At 40.2% G+C, this 15,946-nt stretch overlaps 1 protein-coding gene across 5 annotated transcripts in view; it reads left to right on the forward strand.

Moving 5' to 3' along the window:
* Positions 1-15,946, forward strand: part of LOC134219561 (extracellular sulfatase SULF-1 homolog) — a 236,813-nt gene that overhangs the window by 77,189 nt on the left and 143,678 nt on the right. For all 5 annotated transcript variants that reach the window (XM_062698313.1, XM_062698315.1, XM_062698311.1 and 2 more), the window contains one exon: positions 2,789-2,811. The gene's annotated coding sequence lies outside the window, so the exon portion shown is untranslated. The remainder of the gene's footprint in view (positions 1-2,788; positions 2,812-15,946) is intronic.

A 15,946-nucleotide genomic window follows, 5' to 3' on the forward strand; every position in this document is an offset into this window, starting at 1 on the left:
GTTTTTTTTCAAGAAAACTTTTTCTTATTGTTTTTCGACATGGACATGTTCTACAAAATGAACAAGTACATCAAATCAAACGTTTTCCTAAAAAATGTGGATATTTCGGAGGTATATTAGAGAAGTTATTCGACTTTTTCATATTATATAATGCAATTTTACTATGTCCATATCTTTAGTTGAGGCAAATTGTGGCAGATCAAACACCAACCATATGTAAGTATAAACATTCAGCTACCAAATGCACTCTATTTTATTAGAAGGAATTCGGAGGAAATATTGATTTGACAAACATTAAGGTGACGCAAATTAGTAGAAAAATCATTTCATCATTTTTTAAATATATTCATGGAACACCCTACCGTTTAATCATCTTAATTATTTCGTCCGATGCTTTGTATATATTTGGATCCAAATTGGTAAACGTTTTGACAGGACCAAATTCTTTTTTTCGGAGGTGAGCCTCCTTAATAAAGATAAAAAAAAATCTTTTTTTTAATGCGTTGGGAAATATATCCAAACATTTTTCATACATTTTCTCATAAATGCGTTACACATCGTTCTTATACATTCTTTAGGCATTTCTTTTGCTTTTATGTACTTTTTGCGTACATTAAGAGTTACAGTCGAGTACATCGAAGAAATTTAAAGTGACCCGTATGTTGGGAAAAAAGGTCCGCTAGATTATAATACTAGAATGTAAGATTGAAACTATGAATTTATAATGTAAATGAATAATAAACAAATTATGTTACAGCTTTGAAGCTGATCGAAATGGAATATGCTCACAAAAAGTATTTAAACGTGACTATTCCCAACAATAGTGTTTTAGCATGTTTATATAAGCTTGAGTCATTTTTATGTAAATCAAACCAATAGCTCCTCCAAGTTGCTTCTATTATAACAGAATGCATTTGGCATATCAATCCGCTTGATTTTATTTTTCTCAAAGTCCTGATGCTTTGCTCATATTTTCATCTATATTGTAATCGTTTGAACGATATTAAGCTCAATACGGTGATTCTCAGTTCATCAGTGTTTCAAGCGAAATAAAAGAATAGAGTGGTCCATGAATATATTCAAAAAATGATTTTTAAACTAATTTGAGTCACCTTAATGTTTGTCAAATCAAAATTTCTTCCGAATTCCTCCTAATAAAACAGAGTGCATTTGGTAGTTGGATGTCTCTACTTTCATATGGTTGGTGTTTGATCTGCCACAATTTGCCTCAATTAAAAATATGGACATAGCACAATTGCATTATATAATATGAAAAAGTCGAATAACTTCTCTAATCCACCTCCGAAATATCCACATTTTATAGGAAAACGTGTGATTTGATGTACTTGTTCACTTTGTAGAACACGTCCATGTCGAAAAAAAAATAAGAGAGTTCAGTGCATGATCTCTTTTGTTTCGGACAGCAGAACGATCGCGCGGTCGGCCGAATTATTGTGTTCTGCATTGCGCGGCCGGTAATAAAATTAATCAGTTCAGTGCGTGGTCTCTCTTGTTTCGAAGCGGGCTTGGTAGTCATATGGCTACTGCTTCTGCCTCATACGCAGGAGGTCGTGAATTCAATCCCAGGTCCGTTCCATTCTCCTACTTTCTATCTTTCTCTTTATTTCTCATGTTCTAGCAATCGCTAGAACTGGAAATGGACTTCCATTCCGTTTCCATTACTATTCCTATACCTTCAATTTGAGTATTCTAACAGTAATCTGCTAGAATTGGAAATGAACTTATAGAGCTCGTTTCCTACATCCAATTAGAAATTCCATCAGTTACCTTCTCCTATCTATCACATTGGCAGATCGTTAACCAAGACGGACCTCTGCCTCTCCAACCTAACCCAGAAATTTCAACAAATTCCGCATGAACTCGTGGAAAGTGCAGAGGTATATTCGGCTTGCAGTGGGCGAGTGATTGCATCATCATTTCCTCCCCCTTCCCTACATTGACTTGCATTCTGACGTGGCAGGCGCCAGTATGACCTAACAAATGAGATCTCCAGTACTTGTACATTGAAGATGTGTGCTAGTCCCAAGCAAACATCTGTTGGTTCCCTGTGCAAGAACAGCTGATCTGGTCATAATGGAGTAGCAACTACGAGCAGTCAATCAAGCTCAAGCTCAAGCTCATGTCCATGTCGAAAAAAAATAAGAAAAAAAGTATTCTTGAAAAAACTGGTTTTAGATACGATTTTTTGAAATTTCATCATAACTCGCTACCGTTAAAAGATAGAGAGTTGGTATATTCTACGAAGTTGTTTGTATTTTCAAGCTCTATCACTTTTGTAGCGGATCATTTTTTTTGAACTAAAATGAAAAAAAAAAAGTTTTTGGATCACCCTAACAGACGAATTTTTATGTAGCCCTAATCTTCCAAAAAATAGCTTGTTTTTTGGTAAAATTTTCTTCCGAAGACACCACCTATGTCAAATCAACCGTTCGCACGCAAATAAAAAAACGCACGTTTTTGGCTTGCTGCGCCCACTGTGACATGGTTTGAAAATTCTTCACAAATAGGTCAAGTTGTCGTTTCATGGTTAGGTGCAATAATGCGGCTCGATAACATGGAAAGTGATTGTCTACCAGAAGTACATTATCACAAAATTTTTCGTCATTGCTTGTTATACAATATAGTTTTTTCAGCACTCCACAACCAGCCAAATGGCGCATACTCACCACCGGTTATTAAATAGAACTGATTCATTCTCATTCATGTATTGTATAGAATATTTGCGTTAAGGCTGTCATTTAATTTGTATTCTTGTTTCTATTTTCAGATTCTCTGATCGTTGAAAAAGAGGTAAGAAGGCAAATTTCAATGGGATACTCACGTCCGAATGTGTGAGTAGCCGATAAATGAATTAAAACAAATACACACCGGGCCCTCCTTAGCCTAGTGGTAAGATGCGCGGCAATAAAGCAAGACCCTGCTGATGGTTGCTGGGTTCGATTCCCGATGCCGGTATAGGCAATTTTCGATTTGGAAATTGTCTCTACTTCCCTTCCCTGGGCATAAAAGTATCATGATATACGAATACAAAATGGTAACTTAGCTTATAAACCTCGCGGTTAATAACTGTGGAAGGTCTGAATGAACACTAACCAGCGAGGCGGCTATGTCCCAGTGGGGGATGTAATGCCAATAAGATAATAGAGGTACATAGGAAGTTCCTTCCGAAGTTCTTCCGGATGTTCTTCCGGAAGTTCCTCCGGGAATTCCTCCCGAAATTCATCCAGAAGTTCCTCTGGAAGTTCCTCCAGAAGTTCTTCCCGAAGTTCCTTTGCAAGTTCCTCTTCAAGTTCCTCCGAAAGTTCCTCCCGTAGTTCCTTTGCAAGTTCCTCCCGTAGTTCCTTTGCAAGTTCCTCTTCAAGTTCCTCCGAAAGTTCCTCCCGTAGTTCCTCTGGAAGGTGCTCCCGTAGTTCCTCCGGAAGTTCCTTCCGAAGTTTCTCCGGAAGTTCCTCCGGGAATTCCTGCGGAAGTTCCTCCGGGAATTCCTCCGGAAGTTCCTCCGGGAATTCCTCCGGAAGTTCCTCCGGGAATTCCTCCGGAAGTTCCTCCGGGAATTCCTCCGGAAGTTCCTCCGGGAATTCCTCCGGAAGTTCCTCCGGGAATTCCTCCGGAAGTTCCTCCGGAAGTTCCTCAGGGAATTCCTCCGGGAATTCCTCCGGAAGTTCCTCCGGGAATTCCTCCGGAAGTTCCTCCGGGAATTCCTCCGGAATTTCCTCCGGAAGTTCCTCCGGGAATTCCTCCGGAAGTTCCTCCGGGAATTCCTCCGGGAATTCCTCCGAAGTTCCTCCGGAATTCCTCGGAAGTTCCTCCGGAAGTTCCTCCAGGAATTCCTCCGGAAGTTCCTTCGGGAATTTCTCCGGAAGTTCCTCCGGAAGCCTCTTGAAAGGAGGCTTTCGAGCTTCTCGAAAGGAGGCTTCCGAGCCTCTTGAAAGGAAGCTTCCAAGCCTTTTGAAAGGAAGCTTCCAAGCCTCTTTAAAGGAAGCTTCCGAGCCTCTTGAAAGCAAGCTTCCGAGCTTCTTGAAATGAGGCTTCCGAGCCTCTTGAACGGAGGCTTCCGAGCCTCTTGAAAGGAGGTATCCGAGCCTCTTGAAAGAAGGCTTCCAATCATCTTGAAAGAAGGCTTCCAATCCACTTGAAAGGAGGCTCCCAAGTTTTTCGAAAGGAGCGACTGTAACCCGAGCGTCTTGAAAGGAATCTTCCAAGCCTTTTGTAAGGAAGCTTCCAAGCCTCTTGAAAGGAAGCTTCCGAGGCTCTTGGAAGGAGGCTTCCGAGCATCTTGAAAGTAGGTTTCCGAGCCTCTTGAAAGGAGGCTTCCAAGCCTGTTGAAAGGAGGGTTTCATGCCTCTTGAAAGGAGTACAGTAATATTCCAATTTTATCACCCCCTTGGTGAATTTTGGGGTGATAAAACAGGGTATGTGACAAAATCGGGAAAAAATAATTTTAATTTTTTCAATTCGTTTCACAAATATCAATCATTTTATGCCTTGGAAAGGCAAAATGCGTGAACGGTATCCGTTATTTCCTGTCGAAAATGCTTACAGAATTCTTCCCAGGTGCTCAGAAGTCATTTATAATGAACTACAGGCGGTGAAAGATATTGCATGGGAATAAACGTTGTTTACAGGATTTTTTACGTAAATTAAAAAAATAATTGAAATTTTCAAATTTTTTTGGGGTGACAAAAACCGGGTCGGAAACGTTACAAAATCGGGTCGAAAACGTGATAAAATCGGGTCGAAAACGTGATAAAATCGGGGGTGGACAAAATCGGGGAGTGACAAAATCGGGTCAATACTGTATTCCGAGCCTTTTGAAATGAGGTTTCCAAATCTCTTGCATGGAGGCTTCCAAATCTCTTGCATGGAGGCTTCCAAATCTCTTGCAAGGAGGCTCCCGAGTCTATTGAAAGGAGGCTTCCGAGCTTCTTGAAAGAAGGCTTCCGTGCTTCTTCGAAGGAGGCTTTGGAGCCTCTTGGAAGGAGGCTTCCGAGCCTCTTGGAAAGAGGCTTCCGAGCCTCTTGGAAGGAGGCTTCCGAGCCTCTTGGAAGGAGGCTTCCGAGCCTCTTGGAAGGAGGCTTCCGAGCCTCTTGGAAGGAGGCTTCCGAGCCTCTTGGAAGGAGGCGTCCGAGCCTCTTGGAAGGAGGCGTCCGAGCCTCTTGGAAGGAGGCGTCCGAGCCTCTTGGAAGGAGGCTTCCGAGCCTCTTGGAAGGAGGCTTCCGAGCCTCTTGGAAGGAGGCTTCCGAGCCTCTTGGAAGGAGGCTTCCGAGCCTCTTGGAAGGAGGCTTCCGAGCCTCTTGGAAGGAGGCTTCCGAGCCTCTTGGAAGGAGGCTTCCGAGCCTCTTGGAAGGAGGCTTCCGAGTCTATTGGAAGGAGGCTTCCGGGCCTTTTGGAAGGTGGCTTCCGAGCCTCTTGGAAGGAGGCGTCCGAGCCTCTTGGAAGGAGGCGTCCGAGCCTCTTGGAAGGAGGCTTCCGAGCCTCTTGGAAGGAGGCTTCCGAGCCTCTTGGAAGGAGGCTTCCGAGCCTCTTGGAAGGAGGCTTCCGAGCCTCTTGGAAGGAGGCTTCCGAGCCTCTTGGAAGGAGGCTTCCGAGCCTCTTGGAAGGAGGCATCCGAACCTCTTGGAAGGAGGCTTCCGAACCTCTTGAAAGGAGGCTTCCGAGCCTCTGGGAAGGAGGCTTTCGAGCCTCTGAAAAGGAAGCTTTCGAGCCTCTGGAAAGGAAGCTTTTGATCCTCTTGCAAGGTGGCTTTCAAGCCTCTTGAAAGGAGGCTTCCGAGCCTCTTGGAAGAAGGCTTTCGAGCCTCTTGAAAGGAGGCTTCCGAGCCTCTTGAAAGAACAATTTCACAGAACATTGTATGATGATTAAATTAACTTTTATATAGGTTTCGGCTGATACGATTCGATCAATAAATCCAAAAATACACAATTCAGCTCCTAATAAATCAGCCGAAAACTATTTAAAAGTTCATTTAATCATCATACAATGTTCTGTGAAATTGTTCTGTAGCATACCAACTGCCGTTTTTGCAATTGTGAGGTCAATCGAGCAATCAGAACCAATTTCTAGATTGAATGAGTGACGGAGGTGTATTTTCCTATACATTTTAGCTGAAATCCCCATACAAACTTCAATTCAAATGCGCCACCTTATCCAACAAGCGATTGAGCTGAAATTTTCAGAGATTGATTTTCTCACCCAAAGACACAATTTTGGGGGGTGCCCCGTGGAATTCGACAACATTTTTATCTCCCCATACTAAGCTGGGCCAGTCTAATATCCAGGAATGGAAGGAAAATTGAAATGAGTACTAGATCCAAAAAAGCTCGTTGCTATGGATAACGACAACAAAACAAATTTCAATGTTGTTTGTCCAAAGATCTGCCGTAATCTGAAAAAGTTACGTATGTGCCATTTTACATACATGTTTTCCATTTTTCTGTTAAAGAGTACGATGAGTACTACTCGTTAACACAATTTTTGGAAAATGGCGTATACGTCACTTTGCCAGATTACGGCAGAGATGGTCTAGTAGCCTCAAAATTTCAACATATCGATATAAGGAGAGTGAATCCAGATCAAAATATGATCAGAACACATCGAGATAGAGAGATATCAAGATTTCAAGTTCCCCTTGAAAAAGACACAATCCCCGTGTCGAAACGTCGGGTAAATAAAAAAACTCGTTGTAATAAGTGCAAGACTGAGTAGCCGTTCAATAAATGAAAAAAAAATAAGATAAGGAGGTTATCGAGATGTAGAATACCAAATGTATTCTATATTGAAGGGACCGAGGAAACCATCGAGATAGGGAGAGATATCGAGATACAGAACATCGAGATGTAGAGAGTCGTATACTGTCGTATACTATTTTACGAAGTTCAAAAACTTGATCAATCATACTTGCTGAAGTGTTCCTAACCCGATCAGGAACGTATAACAAAATTATAACTCAATTCTATCAATTGTTGTTATTTAAAACAACGTGTGTTATAATTAGATAATTCAATAAAAATGTGTCTTCGGCCAGTTTTATTTCATATCAAAATTATAACAACATTAGTTATGAATGTTAATTGCCTACATTTTTTGTAGACATTGGAAAAAAATCGGAGGTAATCACCTTCAGTATAACTTGAACCCGCTCGAATAAAGTTAATTGCCTACATTATGGATGGAAATCCGGCGTGGTAGCGTACCAGATTTCAATCCGTGATGTAGGCAATTACCTTGAAAGTAGATTTTCGTACAGAAAAATTATATCAACGTTTGTTATAATGTTGATATGAAGGTATCAACCTCTGTTTTAATTATGTTACGGCTAGAGGTATTTTTGATATAAATTTTGTTATTTTAACAACTAAACAGCAAAATTCATAACACCATTTGTTACAATATTTTTCTGAAATAAATAACACCCCTTGTTATAATTTTGTTATGCATTCTTGATCGGGAAGAGAGATATAACGTATAGAATTCGTTGTGTGTAGCTACATGCATATGATCAGATAAAAAGATATGTTCAATATTTATGCAACAACTCTTCCGAAATTCCTTCTGAACTCTTTCTAAAATTCGCATGGAATTCCTTCCACCAACCCTCCGTTTTCCGAAAGTTTCTCCAGGATTTTAGCCACATTATAACGATGTCATCGCAAAAGCTAATCGGCAACTCGGATTCATATTCAAATTATCGGAAGACTTTCGGGACCCTCTTTGTTTAAAATCTCTCTACCACGGATGGGCCCGGCTCATCTTCCCGCATATGAGGATTGAGGACCGCTGCCAACTTCTTGAAATTGACACTCTTTAAACACGTAGAAATAAAATGCAAGCTGCTTTCACGGCCAAACTCCTGACTGGTGAAATAGATTCTCCGGAAGTTCTATCGATTTTAAATGTTTATGTTCGGAACGAACAATGCGACAAAGGCACTTTCTGCATCTCTCTCCACGTAATCAACTGTATGGCATGAAAGATCCTCTCCGTTTCGGCAGCATTTAGGTTTAACAATGTCTATTGGTTAGTTGATTTGAATTTAAATGTGACCGCCTTTTTAAGAAGATTGTAATAGCTAAATGTACTTTTAGGATAATAAACAAAAAACATAAAACAAACCCTTCAGGACGTTTTATTTTGAAATTTCGTCAAGAATTACCCCGGAAATTCTTCCAGGAATTTATCACGTTTGTTCTTCCATGAAACTCTGCAGAATATTCTCCAAGAATTCTTCCAAGTATAGCTCCAGTAACTTCCCAATCAATTCTAGAATTTTCCAGAAATCCTTCGTAATGTCGTAATGTATAAGTCTGCGGAAGCCTTAATGGAACACAGCAACGAATTCACATTATCAATAACAAAAGTAAAATCAGTGAATTACATTGAACTTATGCTTATATCGAAAGTTCATTTCATGTCCATAGTCATTTCAGATTCGCTGGAAAAATAATTCCGTCACTCACCACAGCAGGAGAAGTTTAACGTCTCAACCATTCAGCTTTTCAGCTAACGTCATAACATGCCTTTACCTGATTCATTCACGTTTTACTGTTCCGTCAGGGTAACCCCATTCCGCCGTGTTGTCCACCTGACCGCATATTAGGTACCTGCCAAATGCGGTTTATCGTGTTCGCGGGCATGTTTGTTTTCGTCTCGGTAAGGAATCTCAATCTTCATCACATCCATGAATGAAACTGCTTTCAGTTGTTCTCGTTTTTCACGCTGCCATCATCCGTCGCGCCCCATTCGGTCTCTTTGTTTTTCCTCATCTGTCTGTGGGGCTGTGTCGATCGTCCATCAAACCTTCTGGCTGGACGGTGCAGTTAAAGAAAGGAGAAACTGGTTATAGGGCAGCTCCGTACTGTGTTGCCTAATCGCGCCGATTGGTTTGGGACGAACTAAACTCAATCACACTCCTTCATTCATGCTGTTTCGGTTGAACGTCGTCGTTCTTTGGTTCATTCATACCTCACGCGGAATGTTACCCAACGTCTACGTGTGCCAAACAAGGCAGTAATTATTAATTACATTCGAAGCCCCCCTTGGGAGACTGCGGCTTCGCTCATCGACGTCGTTGTGGGCCATGTGGACATGTCGTGACCATTTATGACGAATTTGGTCGGGTGGGAAACATTTCAGTCACAATCGTCTCGTTTCATCGAGCGGAGGATGGCCGTTCTCGAGTATGTGTGTGCCGACCATGGAGAAAGTATTGCCATTGATTCGGTAAATTTCCACCTACAAAAGGGCATTGTGTGGCTTTTCTAAGCAATTTGTGGCCGTCTTTGTCATGCTCGTCGTTGCCGTCGTATAGAATCCGTACAAGCAATGTCGAGAGCAAGGGCCCCAAAATGGAGCGCAATAATTGCGGAATCCATAGGAAAATGGTCATCGAATTGGTCTGCGGCGGTGACGACACAATGCCAAAGGGACCCATATCCGATGCTTTCTGTGCACACGACAAAGACCAAATATGGAGTAATCCCAGTAAGGGGCAGAAATGCTGGAATACTTTCTGGAAATCTATGAACTATGAAATTGATTTATTAAATATATTTTAGGGTTTCTAAAGGTCCAAATATATTCTAAAGGAAATCAACGTTGTAGAAATAATTATAGCGGCAAAAACTGTCGTTACCATAATTAAAGTGTGTTATTATTGATCATTACTAAAATATTGTGCGCATAGCATTGCTTTCCCTATTATTTTATAGAAGCGCAAAATAGAAAATCCAATTACAACTTCCGATCAAGCATATTTTTCGTTTGGGCTTTCATTGAACGAGTTAACGTCGGTCAAGGTACAGCCTTTTGCCGGACCGAAAAGTAAGCTCGGCCTTGGTTCAAATTAATACTCTCAGCAAAACCATTCTCGCTAGCTTTCATCTTTTATGAGCTGTCGATTCAGTACATTCCTAATATGGGATAAAGAAAAGAAACAAAAAAAAAGTTTTTAAATGCTGCTTTTCCTTTTTGTTCTTATTTTACCCTGCAATTAACCTGATTGCACGCCCAAATCAAGTTCCTTTTGTTTGATTTGTGCAATTATATTTTTTCCCCGTCGTTGTTCTGTTTTCACTTTTCTGTCGTTTCGTTTTTCTCAATGGAAAATCTGAAAATTGCAGCTCGTCTGTATAAGAGTTAAGAATGCTAAGATAAATTAATAGAACAAATCAAACTCTTCGCGATATACGGGTGCATGCACTGCACACGGTGTAGACGCATGGTGGTTCATCATTAGACTGGCCCAGGAAACAAAAAGTTGTGTAATTCCACGGAGCACCCCAGGATTGTGTCTTTGGGTGAGAAAATCAATCTCTGAAAATTTCAGCTCAATCGCTTGTTGCATAAGCTGGCGCATTTGATTTGAAGTTTGTATGGGGATTTCAGCCAAAATGTATAGGAAAATACACCTCCGTCACTCATTCGATCTGGAAATTGGTTCTGATTGCTCGATTGACCTCAGAATTGCAAAAACGGCAGTTGGTATGCTACTGAACAATTTCACAGAACATTGTCTGATGATTAAATGAACTTTTATATAGGTTTCGGCTGATGCGATCAAAAAATCCAAAAATACACAAATCAGCTCCTAATAAATCAGCCGAAAACTATATAAAAGTTCATTTAATCATCATGCAATGTTCTGTGAGTTCAATCAATCTAAGACCGTTTTAAACTTCAGAAGTGCCAAGCTAAATTGCCACAACATTTTTCTCCCCATACTAATCTGGGCCAGTCTATTCATCATTTATCATTTAAAAAGTTTTTTTTAACCGTGGTCTCTTGTGCTCAATACCTACTATTGTAAAGTTTGACAGTTTCTCAGTACAACGTTGGAATATTGTAAAGCTTCAATTGATAATACAACAAACTAATCTGGGATCTGTAGAATTCTATCTAATGTTCAAACGTTGAGTGGTTACAAATCGATTATTTTTGTTTGCTATAAAACTCCAGAAATACCCATCCGTTATCAACTGACACCATCCCATCAGCAGCCCCAGGGCATACAACCACCGGCCGTTGTTGCGTTGATGACCGTTATTAAGAGATCATTTATTTGAATTATACAGCCCCGCAAAGTTAACCGGGCATGGACCGCGCGAGGACCGATTCGCCGAGCAGTCACCTCCCAAGTCGCGTTTAGCACCTCATTACAGTCTGCCATATCTTTCTCTTCGCTACGTTTTATTTCGTTTTTATTTCCCGCCACGGCCGGCCCCCGAAGACTACTGGTTTTCATTTCCCTCCAGCACAGTCGTTCGCATTTGATTGCCTTATTTTGCCGGTTTTACTTCTTCCTTGAAAGACGTTCGACCGGCAGCACTTTAAATCCCTGCACAGTTCGCGCGCGTGGAAGCCAGGCCCAAGCCGCCGCATGTATAGTGGAGCCACAAAGTCGGCCAAATTATCCGGAAGATCAGCTTCCCCCGTGCACCTCCGGGCCCACGCGTGCCCACCCCTTGCAACTAGACTTGGTGGCGTTTGGCAAATTTCGTGCAGGAAGCTGAGTCTGGAGGGAACTACCACTACGACGACGACGACGACTCCGTCGTGAAGAATTTCAATAATCCAACGCCTTTATCATATTATCTGTGCCACGCTCTTTTTCGACCTAAACAGCAAACATTGCGCAAATAACTGTCACTTGCTAACGACCCTATAAGACAGCCATAAATTATCCAATCTGCGTTGTATTCATCCTGCCTGGACGGTCAACGCATGGTTTTGGCCGGCTTCTGGAGGTTGCGAACGGGATGTACAGTGGCCCTTCGATAAATGCAACATTTTTTCGTTTTAGCTAGTGATTCCGTTCTATAACCTTCAGGTATGTCAATCGTTATATTAATTTTGGACAATGACTGAACAAAAAAAGTTGAATTGAAACTATTCACCACGAACTATTGCAGTTCCCGAAGGTCTACTGTATAGCAAGATGGTTTCTATTTATGAATGGTTCAATGGGCGAACTAGTTCAGTCGGCAACGGCAAGTGCCAGTCATGATGTCATTAAATTACTTTTTATTTGATATAAGCTGCTACCGTAGGATACGTACATTAGGATGGATCTGAGGGAAGATGCGATTCTATCAGAATCTAAAACACAATCTTACCAACAATCATATTTTGCAAAATCCGTATACTTTGTCAGAACTACTTAATATCAGAAAGTGTTCATCTTTTTTTTCTAGCCACCCTAAAGCACATGGATGATCAGCAATTGCGTATCTTTCACTGTCGGCACCAGCATCCTCATCACCCATCGTGGCACGTGAAAGTGCTTGCTGGATTTTGTGTTGCCGATGTGGATGGGTACGTTGGTTCATCATCTTCCCACATGGTAATTTAATGCCTTCTACACGTTCATTTCACTTTCAGTGTTTCATTGTTCGTTCAGATAAGACCTACAGTGTGATAGGAAGCACAATCCGTACTGCATGTTTCGAAGACCTTCATATTGGTTTTTCATAAATTCATGATTGAAAATGTCATTAATAATTTCATGCAATCCGGAAAAGTTGTTTCCATTTCTTCGTTATTTCCGAATATTATTCTTCCAATTTGGTTGGTTTTCATAGAATTCTGACTCCATAAATACGGCGCAGTTCGCCGTAAGGTACACCGGGGCAAGTTGAAACGGTTTTTTCAAAGTTGAAATTCGAAGTGCTGTAAAAAAATCACCCTTTGATTTATTTTGAATCCGTTTGCGGTGTTTGCTAGTTCGGGCCAATGATTATACATAAAAATTAAGCAACCTTAACAAACTTTTTCATAAATATTTTGTATATTTAAATTATTGTTTTATATGCATCGTTTCAACTTGCCCCGCGTATCGGGTCAAGTTGAAACACTGCGTTATAAACAAACTTGAGCTAATTCTGCCGTTATAATAACAAAATGTATGTACTCAATGAGACTCAAGAATCACGCGGTTGTAAAGGTGACTATAATACTGCCAGGATTTACATAAGAGTCCCATGTAGGTTTGTAGCGATTTTGATTTTATTTAAGAAATTAGCTGTCTCCTGTTTAAGAAAAAATGATAAAATAGTATGCTTTATTCTAAAAATTTGAAAAGCAAATCCCACTTTTGTTGTCTCATCTTGATATTCGCTCGCATAAAAATGACATTCCAGATTTTGATACTCTCTTACACAAAAAATAAACTTAAGTATGGTTCTTTTCATTGTCCCACAGCAATATATACAGAATAAGAATATTATGTCAGTTTTTTTTAAATAGCATTTTTTTTTAATTTATTAGACTTTTTTTTCATTTCTCCATGTAAAACAAGTTTGAAAAATTGAACGGCAAATTACTCAAGTCGGAGAAAATGACATGGGTCTCTAATGCGAATAAGGGCAGTTTACAACAAGGTCAAAAGCGTTTTTTCGGAGATCAAATTCTGGAGAAAGCGCTGCGCTGAAAATTTATCAAATTGATTTCCCCCTACTGGTGACCACTCGGATTACTATTCAGGATGGCTCATTATTTGGATCACTTGTATATTCTGCACATGATTAATTCTATTGTGGCTTCTTATAAATGCACATTAATTAACCAGCCAGCATATCTCTCTTAAACTCTTCGATTGGAGAAATAGGCAGCTGGGGAAGTGGAAGGTGGAGTTAACGAAATGTTTACATACTCTATGTTTTATTTTTCTGAGAGTCAGTGCTCAGTAGATTAAGAATCTCAAAACTTCAGTTCAAACATGACCCCTTTTCATTCTAGTGGAGATTGTAGGAGGGTTGCATTCGTGACGGAATGGGCGAAAATTTATTACATTTATTTTCAGAAGTTTGCATGTTTTTATAAATTTATGTTTTTCGAATATATGTATTTATGGACCATGTTGAAGTTTGAAAAAAAATTTCTTTTAATTGCGTGGGTGACGTTTTGAATTGTTGTTTCAACTTGCCCGCACCACGCATTTCTATTTGCCCCGATGAGTTGAACATGCGGAGCAATATCAAACAACCAAAATACAAAAATTCAAACGGATCTTTTGTCGATTTTTCATAATCATTATGCTTATTCAACATTGAATGATTACCTACCGTGAAAATTTGATGAAAAAACTCTTTCAAACATCGTTTTGAGACCTGTTTCATTGGCACGTCAAATAGTTGGTTTGGATTTTGCAAAGGGCGAAAAATAAACAATGGCAGAAATTGGCTTTGAAAGCTGCAATCTTCCGGGAATGGCAGTCAGAAGGTGCGTTTAGGGGAGTAGTTTGTTGAAAAAAATAATCAGAGCATTCGGTCATTTCCTATCTAAATTACAGCTTCCGTTTCAACTTACCCCGCATTTCAACTTGCCCCGGTGTACCTTAGTAGAGATGGCAAAAGTAGATGGCATCTACATCTATTCGGAAGACCATACTATTTCCGATCCGCAGGAGGTAGCCAACGCCTTCGGGGAATCACTATTGGGGAGGGGGATCCCTATCCAAACGAGCGGTCAAAAATAAAATTGAGCTTTTAAAGTAATTTTCCACTTAGTTTTAGCTGTGTATGGTCAAAATAGAATGCAAATATAGTTTCCAGCACTCCCTCTCTTCAGGGAGCGTCCATGAAATACGTAATTGTTTTTTCATAAATTCGATCAATGTGACAAAGCAAGCCAATTTGTGAAGCCTAATTTCATATATTTTCTTAAGGAGAAGGTAGGGGGTTGTATAAAGTACAGCAAATTAAGGACATCATATCCTCATTGTAGACTTTCATCCTTATCTAATATATATGGAAAGTAACAGAACGTGTCCCATCAAAACGAAAGTAGCAAATCTTCTCGTGTTTTATGGACGACCACAAAGAAGAGGCATTCAAAATAAAAGATCTCATTCGTCTTCGCAACGTGGTTCGCAGACAGTATCAACGTACTGGGCTGCCTGCACTCAAAACCCGTTGCAATCGCAAATAATCAAAGCCAGAATGGTGGACCTTAGAAATAATGATTTCTCCAATAAGATCCGCGCACTCCCAAATTGTGCTAAGCCGTTTTGGAAGTTGACAAAAATTTTGAAAACAAAGCCTCGGCCCATTCCACCCTTGATCCCGCTAGACAATAATGGCTCTAAGGATCGCTTGATAACTCCTGCTGAGAAGGCTGCTGAGATAGGTCGACATTTCGTCAGAATTTCGTCAACATTCATCTTATTCCCAACGACTTCCCGGAGGAGATAACATTTGGTGAATTGTCGGCCTATATCAAATCATCCAAAAATATGAAGGCCCCAGGTTTTGACAACATCTTCAACTTGGAGCTCAAGCAGTTATGTGTCCAGTTTTTCGATCACCTCGCGTTAATCTTCAACAAGTGCCTTCGACTTAGTTACTTCCCATCGTTCTGGAAGTCAGCAAAAGTGATTCCCATCTCAGGCCTGGTAGCGGGTCACTTTTTTCGGGCTAGTCACTAAAAAGTCTCTTTTTTCGACCTCAAGTCACTAAAGTCACTTTTTCTCGCAAAAAGTCACTATTTTCAACTATTTTGAAACTATTGACCAAGTTTTTTTTATAAAGCTTTATGTATCCATCGGATGATGCTTTGTTCATGGCGGAAATTAAATTACGGATCTTGGAAAAACGATCGCTCTGAAACTTCGCGATCCATTTAACTCGCTGCTCTTATTGGCATTTCACCATTTCATTGAAGGTGTTTTACGTCACAATTTATAAATTGGTATACAGTCATGCAAGCAGGAGACCTTTCGATTACAAGTTTTTTTTTAAACTTAATCTTTATACAGTAGTGGGGAGACTTGACCCCTTGGGAGACATGATTCTCCCCTGTTTTATCAAGAACTAAAGTAGTATTGTTATAATAGCGTATTTTTTAAATAGATCCTCTAGACAAATGATCGTTATGTGGCGAGTTATTTTTTTGATAGACAACCTCTTAACTCTATTATTTACTGTGTTTTGTT

The sequence above is a fragment of the Armigeres subalbatus genome, chromosome 3 (genome assembly GCF_024139115.2).
Source record: "Armigeres subalbatus isolate Guangzhou_Male chromosome 3, GZ_Asu_2, whole genome shotgun sequence".
Lineage (NCBI taxonomy): Eukaryota > Metazoa > Arthropoda > Insecta > Diptera > Culicidae > Armigeres > Armigeres subalbatus.